General features: G+C 37.2%; 1 pseudogene; it reads left to right on the plus strand.

Moving 5' to 3' along the window:
• The first annotated feature begins 5,541 nt into the window (after positions 1-5,541).
• Positions 5,542-7,788, plus strand: LOC114743440 (H/ACA ribonucleoprotein complex subunit 4-like; annotated as a pseudogene).
• The last annotated feature ends 522 nt before the right edge of the window (positions 7,789-8,310 follow it).

Consider the following 8,310-nt stretch of genomic DNA (forward strand, 5'->3'; position numbering starts at 1 on the left):
AAAATTGTAAATATCACTCTATGTTTTGTAAAATTCAGTATGGAATTTTATTGGTTTTTAGAAACAAGTTACCCATCCCCTGAAAACTGGTTGCAAAAGCCATTTAAGAAGTGGTCATTTTCACTATAAAAGTTGTAAATATCACTGTGTGTTTTGTAAAATTCAGTCTGAAATTTTATTGGTTTTTAGAAACAAGTTGCCCATCCCCTGAAAACTGGTTGCAAAAGCCATTTAAGAAGTGGTCATTTTCACTATAGTGGTTGTAAATTTCACTATACATGTAGTTAATTATGAATTTTACAAAATACATATTGTGATTTACAACTTTTGTAGTGAAAGTGACTACTTTGTTAATGGGTTTTGTAACATGTTTTCAGGAGATAAACAACTTGTTTGTAAAAACCAATAAAATTTCACGTTGAATTTTACAAAACATATTCTGGGATTTACAACTTTTATAGTGAAAGTGACTACTTCTTCAATGGGTTTTGTAAACCTGTTTTCACCGGAAAGGCAACTTATAAGCATAAATAAATCATTCAGTGAACGTGCATTTGAAGTACGTCACAATAAACATTGAACTATTAACTTTCATAATTAACTACATGTATAGTGAAATTTAACATTCACGTAGTAGGATTTACCAAAAACCAGCAGGCATATGACAGCAATTACGTTACGTAATTGCTTGCCATTGTTTTCTGATTTTCGCTTCATCTTTCCCACAGGTTCATCTTTCCCACAGCTTCACATTCTCTGAAAATGGTTTTATGCGAAGAAGAGAGACAGAACCAAAATGTTTTAGAGAAATGCTAGGCAATAACATTTTAAACTGTGGGAACCCATCGAAAATCAGCGTCTTCCTCTCTTCTTCCCGATTTCATCAGCGTCTTCCTCCTCTCTCCTTCTCGTATTTCATCAGTGTCTTCCTCTCTCCTTCCTCTCACTTTCAGACAGGGCATTTTGGTCTTTTGGCCAAAAATCTGAATTCTAGATTGGTACCCTGTCCCCTATATGTCATTTTGCTTATTCAGGTGCCTTATTTGTCTTTTTGAAATTCAGGTGATATTTTATTGTCATTTTCCCTATAAATTTTATCTTTATTAGTTAGAATATTTTGCACAAAGAATAAAGTTTAAAAAGGTCTATAATTGATAGTTTAGGGCACGAATTTGAAAGCTCATGAAGGTTTATGGTTAAGTCTCTAAAAACTAAGGGGTTATCCGTGTAAAATCCAGAGTTTAGAAAATTTCTGTATTGTATACTCTTCCTGAAACGTTAGTTAGAAGAAAATTTTTTAAAAGATGAGACGTTGTCAGGATAATTAATGTGATTTTTTTATTTTTGATTCTATTAAATATATAAGACAGAGGAGATAGATGAGAGAAAATAAAAACGTAATATTAAAGGTAACTTCATTCTTCTTAGGGGTGAAATAGGAAAATGTTATTGTTTTATGACACATTTAATGACTAAACTTTTATTTTTTGTGTGTGAGAAAAATTAATCAACTTTTTATATTATAGATTGGAGGGAGTACTAATTAATGTTGATATAACTATTTTAAAGTCTGGTAAAAAGACTATTTAATAGTGGCATATAATTTTGCTGGGTCAAGTATTAAATATTTGGCTATTTATTAGGTATCTTTCGCCTTCAGTGGATATATATATTTCCCCAAGTACTTCACTGGATAAGCATTAGGAATATCTGAATAATAGCACCTACATATATATATATATATATATATATATATATAAAATATGTAAGATTATATTTTCTTAATAAACAAACACCTATGCTCCTCTTTCAAGAATTTGAAGTACCAAAGTACTTAAAATCTTAATTCACGACAGCAATAAATATGACAAAATTGCTGTAAAAATGTAGTCTATACAGAAATTCTTATAAAGTTATAATAGTAAAATATTTTACACTTCACTGCTGCTATTCTTTATTAAATCATTATTTTTTATTTGTCCTCATGCTTCCCTTTAATCCTTCCTACTACTCATGCATATATGGGACTGATAGAGAACTTACTAAATTATGTAAATGTATGAGGCACATCGTTATTTTTTTGTTTAAATTTTATAGAGCTCTGAATTTTATACCCATGTATGCTATTTCTCCATTGATGCTCACTCTATATAGATGAAATGTTTTGATACTACTCATCTGGTGTTATATATAGAGCTAATTAGGAAGGTACTTTTTTATATTGAATAAAAGACCTTAATTCATTTTATTTATTATATTTTTAAACTAATTTTTCAAACTTATAAACTGATATATAATGTAATGATAACAAATACTCCTCCGGTCCTAATTATAAGACCCAATTGACTTATTTGAGGAGATTAAGGAAGTAAGTTAAGTTGGTTATTTATAATAAATAAGTGTTGTCATTCTTAAAATATCCTTGCTAATTAAGTATATTGGCTAAAACTATCATTATTAGAAGGATTATCTTGGAAAAAAATGCATAAATATAAGAGACAAAATGGATTGGGTCTTATAATTAGGACCAAATAAAAAGTCAAATTGAGTCTTATAATAAGGACCGGAGGAGTATATTTTAAAGAGACATCATGTCATATTTGATGAAATCAAATAATTTATTTAGCTTCCACCTAATTAGTTTGCTCTTACATTAGGGACAGAAGGATTAGATTTTGCCATTTTAAAGTACAATTTAGTTAAAAATAATTCTGGATTAAGGGCAGGAAATAATAATAATAATAGGCCAAAATAGACACATAAGGTAGTGACCAGGATTGGTTGACTTTTTGCTAAGCGGTGAAAAATGTGAAGAAAGAGAAGAGGAAGAGAGAGAAAGTGTGCGGATTTGTGTGATGAGATATGTGCCGCGTAACCCCCAACTAGAGCATCCACATGGTTATGCCCCTCCCATGCTGGGTTTCGGCCAACCATTTTTCATTGGTCCCTTCAAACTCCCCTCTGTAAATTTTGATCCCATCAATTTCTCTTCCATTGAAAACCAACCCCACCACCACCAACGCTGTCAAATTTAGCGAAATGAGTTAATTTCTAACGATATGAAAAAAAATTAATATCCGAATTCCCGCTGCTTTCTCTCTCATTTTTCTGACCTTCTTCTTCTACCAATTTAGTTCTTTCATACTTTGTTTGATTCAAAAAGGTAATAAAAAATAAATAAATATAGTGGATATCTGTCCCTAAATTGAATGAAAAGGAATTTTCAAACAGAAAAAAGATTGTTTTAAGGCCATACACTTGTGCAATAGTGTAGAGAACCAGGAAAAGTATCAGTTGGCTAAAAAAGAGACAAAGAGAGCAGTGAGCGAAGCACGTACTAAAGCTTATGAAGGGTTTTATCAGGAGTTAGGAACAAAGACGGGAGAAAGAAATATTTACAAGATCGCGAAGCAAAGGGAGAGGAAAAAGAGAGATCTGGACCAAGTAAAGTGTATAAAGGATGAAGATGGTAAAGTGTTAGTTACTGATGGTGATATTAAGGACAGATGGGAGGCTTACTTTTACAAGTTGTTTAATGAGGGAAGCAATTATGTGACTCAGGACTTGCAGGACTTGCTTATTAACGAAGATGATCGGAATTTGGCTTTCTACCGCAGGATACGTATCGGAGAGGTTAAGGCGGCTCTCAAGAAAATGGACAATGGAAAAGCCGTTTGGCCTGATGGTATCCCTATTGAAGTTTGGAAATGTTTGGGCGATGAGGGGGAGGCGTGGCTAACCAAGCTTTTTAATGAAATTCTACGCTCTAAAAATATGCCGGATGAGTGGAGGAAAAGCATTTTAGTTCCTATTTACAAGAATAAATGAGACATTCAAAACTGTGCAAGCTACAGGGGGATAAAACTTATGAGTCATACAATGAAGTTGTGGGAAAAAGTGATGGAATATAGATTGAGGTTGGAGACTTCTATTTCGGAAAACCAATTTGGATTTATGCCAGGGAGATCCACATCGGAAGCAATCTATTTACTAAGGGGGTTAATGGAGAGATATAGAAGTAAAAGAAGAGATTTACATATGGTTTTTATTGACCTGGAAAAGGCTTATGATCGTGTGCCAAGAGAAGTATTGTGGAAGGTTTGGAAAAGAAAGGTGTACGGGTTGCGTATATCAAAGTCATACAAGATATGTATAAGGCGTTAACTACCAGTGTAAGGACGCCTGGGGGGGAGACAAAGGACTTCCCTATTAAGATTGGCCTACATCAGGGATCCTCTTTGAGTCCGTACTTGTTCAACATTGTTCTGGATGTTCTAACTAAATCTGTTCAAGAAAGAATCCCTAAGTCCATGCTCTTCGCGGATGATATAGTTCTTATGGCGGAATCAAAAGAAGAAATTAACACTAGTTTGGAGTTATGGAGAAGGACTTTGGAGTCGAAAGGTTTCCGTTTGAGTAGGAACAAAACAGAATATATGCATTGTGATTTTGGAGGGAGGCAAGGTAATAGGGATTTGGAGGTGAGGATGGGAGAGCAAATTATTCCTCAAGTATCAAAGTTTAAATACCTAGGATCCATTATACAGGAGGATGGGAAATTGATGGAGACATTTCCCATAGAATACAAGCTGGCTGGTTAAAGTGGAGGAAAGCTACCGGAGTTATTTGCGATAAGAAGGTACCTGAGAAACTTAAAGGAAAATTTTATCGGACTGCTATAAGACCAGCTATGGTGTATGGTAGTGAATGTTGGGCAATAAAGGGAAAACAAGAGCACAAAGTCGGAGTAGCAGAAATGAGGATGTTGAGATGGATGTGTGGTCATACAAGAAAAGATAAGATTCGAAATGAAAAGATCAGGACAAGAGTTGGTGTGGCACCTATCCAAGAGAAAATGGTTGAAAATCGCTTAAGATGGTTTGGACATGTGCAGAGAAGGCCTTTGGAGGCCCTGGTGAGGAGGGTGGATCAAATAAGATGGAGTCCCTAAAAAGAGGCAGGGGAAGACCGAGAAGAACGCTGAATGAGGTCATTGAACGAGACCTCCTAATCAACAACATATCTAAGGATTGGGTTGTTGACAGAGTACGATGGCGTCGTGTGATTTATGTAGCCGACCTCACCTAGTGGGATAAGGCTTGTTGTTGTTTTTTTTTTTTTTTACACTCATATTATCTCTTCAATAGACCATTATAAGCAGAATATAAACATGAAAATAAATAGAATATTTTAATTTGTACACTGCACTTTAGCAATTGAGGGACCACTCCCCATGAGGGATCCTGTTCATAAAAGAACAACCAATGAAATCACCAAAGCACCATTAAAGCCCATTATACATTGTATTGGGCTGACCTTGGGTTATGTTATAGCCCACTCTCGAATGTAAGTTTTGGGCTTATGTTGGGCCTAGCAAACGGTTTGAAAAATCTGGACTAGTGTTTGTGGGCCTCAAATTGGGCCTAGGGCTTGAAATTTGGGTTAGGGCTAAACTCATATATCAGCGCCGAATTCTGCATGTTCGAAGATGAAGAAACAGCCCCAGGATTCTTCTCCTTCATCTTCATTTTCCCAAAACCCCAAAAACCCTATAAATTTTCATTTCCCTCAGTAGCCATTTGTTCCCTCGCCTCCACCAAAACCCTAGCCACTGTTAAAACCCTACCCCTTTGTAAGCAGGCTAGCTGGCTGCTACAGCCATGACTGAGCTCGAAGCTTCTCGCACCGACAAGAAGAAGAAGAAGCACCGTAACAAAGACGAAGCCGCCGACGTCCAAGATTCCGACTTCCTGATCAAACCCCAGAGCTACACTCCCACCATTGACACCTCTCAATGGCCGATTCTCCTCAAGAACTACGACCGTCTCAATGTGCGAACTGGACACTACACTCCTATTCCCTCCGGTTGCTCCCCTCTCCAGCGACCTCTCCCCGAGTACATCAAGTACGGTGTCATGAATCTCGATAAACCCGCGAACCCCTCTTCCCACGAGGTCGTCGCTTGGATTTAAACGGATTCTCCGGGTTGAGAAAACGGGTCACAGTGGTACTCTTGATCCCAAGGTCACTGGCAACCTCATAGTTTGCATTGATAGAGCCACGCGATTGGTGAAGTCGCAGCAGGGTGCTGGAAAAGAGTACGTATGTGTCGCTCGATTGCACTCTGCAGTTCCTGATGTCGCGAAAGTGGCGCGCGCACTTGAGACGCTTACCGGAGCTGTGTTTCAGCGGCCGCCGTTGATTTCTGCGGTTAAGAGGCAGCTCAGGATTAGGACAATATATGAAAGTAAGCTTCTTGAGTATGACCCTGACAAACATTTGGTTGTATTTTGGATTTCCTGTGAGGCAGGTACGTATGTGAGGACTCTCTGTGTCCATTTGGGTTTGATTCTTGGTGTGGGAGGCCACATGCAGGAGCTTAGAAGGGTGCGTTCAGGTATTTTAGGTGAGAAAGATAATATGGTTTCAATGCATGATGTGTTGGATGCTCAATGGGTTTATGATAACTATAGAGATGAGAGTTATTTGAGAAGGGTTATTATGCCTTTGGAAGTATTATTAACGAGTTATAAGAGATTAGTTGTTAAGGATTCTGCTGTTAATGCTATTTGTTATGGAGCGAAGCTAATGATTCCTGGGTTACTGAGGTTTGAGAATGATATTGAGGTCGGAGAGGAAGTGGTTCTAATGACTACCAAGGGTGAAGCGGTTGCATTGGGAATTGCAGAGATGACTACTGCTGTCATGGCTACTTGTGATCATGGTGTGGTAGCAAAGATCAAAAGAGTGGTTATGGACAGAGATACCTATCCAAGGAAATGGGGTTTAGGACCAAGAGCATCCATGAAGAAGAAGTTGATCGCGGAAGGGAAGCTAGATAAGCGTGGGAAGCCAAATGAGAATACTCCTCAAGAATGGCTGAGGAATGTAGTTTTACCAACTGGTGGAGATTCTATGATTGCCAGTATGCACGCTGAACCAGGTGCCAGCAAAAAGGAGACTGCTTTAGTGGGAAAGGAAAATGTTGCAAGTAAGGAGGATGGGCAAGAGCGTAAAAGAAAACTAGTTGATAGCACTGACTCTGCTGCGGTACCCACTAAGAAGTCCAAAACTGAAGAAGTTGAAGAATCTGAAAAGGAAGAAGTAGTGAAGATCAAGAAGGTAAAAGAGGATGTAGTGGAGGTTGAAGTTGATAGGAAAGAGAAAAAGAAAAAGAAGAAGAAGGATAAGGATGCTGAGGAAGCAGAGGCCGTTTCACCAGATGTGAAGTCTGAGAGAAGAAAAAGAAACACAAAGAAAAGACAGAAGCTGCTTCACCGGACGTGGAGAAGTCTGAGAAGAAGAAAAAGAAGAAGGAGAAAGAAGCTGAAAATAACGCTGCTGAGATCAATGGTAAGGTTGATGACGATGAAGATAAAAGTGAGAAAAAGAAGAAGAAGAAGCATAAGAAGAGAAGTGAAGATGCAGAGGAATAATAATAGGTAAAAGTGATAGTTAGTTGTTAAAACTGATGAAATGTTGCCTGTATTGGTCATAAGTTCAAATCAACTGCAGTATGTTAATTTTTCCTTCCATTTGTTGTTTTCTTTTTATTGTTTCTGATAATTTTGCTTTGAAAAATTGGTGGTGTGCTTCATGTGTAACCTTGGGTTGCCAGTGGTTTTTGAAGACCCCACCCACAGACCTCGTTTTATTGGCTTGTAAAATTTTGTTGCACCCCCTTGCATCGAGGAAACTCAATATTTGCCCCATTATTGTGTTTCTGTTCCTTATATTTGCCAGGGCAGCTGCTTGACTTCTAAGAACGCATGCCAGATTTCACTGTTTCAACTTCAATTACCACTTTTGAAATATTTTTCATGTATCTATTAATTTCTGATTCATTGGTTTACTGAAACCTCTAGGCATGTAGAAATGGAAAATTCACTTTCAACGCATTTTCACGTAATCCAGGCTTTTGAAACAGTGGCGAAGAACAAGTAATTAGAACTTGCAATGTTTGTTTTGTGTATGGTGTATTGATTATCTTCTATTCAATTGAGGTATGGGAAGTTGGAATCTGCGTCCTCAGCGGATCTGCTTCATACAGACAAACTCTGCGATTGAAATCGTCAGAGTAAAAAAAAAAAAAAGGAGCGGACTAATTGGTTCAACCAGTACACCGGTCAGTGATCCGGTCTAGTTTATAGATTGAACTGGACTGAAGTGGTCAAACTGGTGTGAACAACCCGTTTAAATAATTGTATTACTATTTGTCATATTTTTCCATTCGGCTCCTAATCTTCCAGTCATTATAGATTTAAATGAATTTTAATGATGATTTTGGTATTAATGACTATTAATTTTAGT

Source organism: Neltuma alba, unplaced genomic scaffold (genome assembly GCF_004799145.2).
Source record: "Neltuma alba isolate B1F8T4 unplaced genomic scaffold, ASM479914v2 tig00000640_pilon, whole genome shotgun sequence".
In the NCBI taxonomy this organism is placed as follows: domain Eukaryota; kingdom Viridiplantae; phylum Streptophyta; class Magnoliopsida; order Fabales; family Fabaceae; genus Neltuma; species Neltuma alba.